The sequence below is a fragment of the Trichoplusia ni genome, chromosome 6 (assembly GCF_003590095.1).
Source record: "Trichoplusia ni isolate ovarian cell line Hi5 chromosome 6, tn1, whole genome shotgun sequence".
NCBI classification, from domain to species: domain Eukaryota; kingdom Metazoa; phylum Arthropoda; class Insecta; order Lepidoptera; family Noctuidae; genus Trichoplusia; species Trichoplusia ni.
In genome coordinates, this window is record NC_039483.1 from 13,193,621 (window position 1) to 13,194,891 (window position 1,271).

The following is a 1,271-nucleotide window of genomic DNA, read 5'->3' on the forward strand; positions in this document are numbered from 1 at the left end:
TTTTTATTTATTTTGATATCCTTTCCTTTTAAATTAGTACTAGTAAACTAAACTACTAGTAAATTAAAGTACTAGTAAATTAAACTAAAGCTAATACTACTGAAAATTGATATTATTGTTGCTTGGTAACATTTCAAGAAAGTAATGTATACAATACTGCAGTGCATAAAACCGTGATGAACGTAAAGCATTATGGGCATCCTACTACTACGCATTTATTTTGTATTGATGATTGCTTTAATTCTTTTAGTAACTATTCTAAATAAGAATGGTAATCTTTTTGTGATGATATACATTTAAACTTTGCTCAAAACATTTTTTTTTAATTTAAACTTTATGTACAATTGTGGTGTATAAGGCGGAATGAATCCCGCAAGGCATTATCTACCAATCAACCTTTGGGTCAAATGGAGAAGCAGCTGGAATAGGTACAACATAACAATACGCAACGATTAAAGTACTAACTACGGGTGTTACAATATATAATTTATAAAGATAAGATTATGAATTTAATATCTCATCACAGCTGAGCAAAGTCTTCCCATTTTCTTTCAGCGCTCTCTATTGTTAGAGATTTCTGGCTACGTGAATATTTCTTACTAGATCATCGTAACATCTTTGTTGAGTACTATTTTTTTACATATTTAAATGGAAAGCCTAACCCTTTCTACAGAATTGGATGACAAAGAGTCTGGATTTTTTCAGACGAAAAGGATAAATACCGCCGTTGCTGAAAAGCACTTATTTATATGAAAATGGGCGTTAAAATGCATTAACAGAACTATTTTCAGATTTTTTTCGAAGCAAAAAGATAAAAAAAAACCTGTACAATATTTCTTTTTGATAAAAAGTAACTTTGTACATTTATTTGACTGAAACACACGCAAAAAATCCAATATATATAATGTTTCCAGACTTACTTTGTAGCTGAAACGTAAAAAATACATATTAAACAATATTTATTTTTAAATTCATTACAAGGCAATGTAAACGAAAGTAACGTGGGTGAAACTGCAGAATTTAGCTTTAATAAAAAACCGGTCAAGTGAAACTGACTAGCGACAATGAGACATATATTTATTTATTTTATTAAAATATTTATTAATATCTACATATAGGTTAAGGCATAAGAAATTCGCAAAAAATATTAGTCCCTGAAGTATCAAAATAACTGTATTAACTGATAATTAATACAGATATACCTATTTCCCATTTACAAAAATCGGCTAAGAAAAAAACATGAAGCAACCCGGACACGTCAACGTCACCCA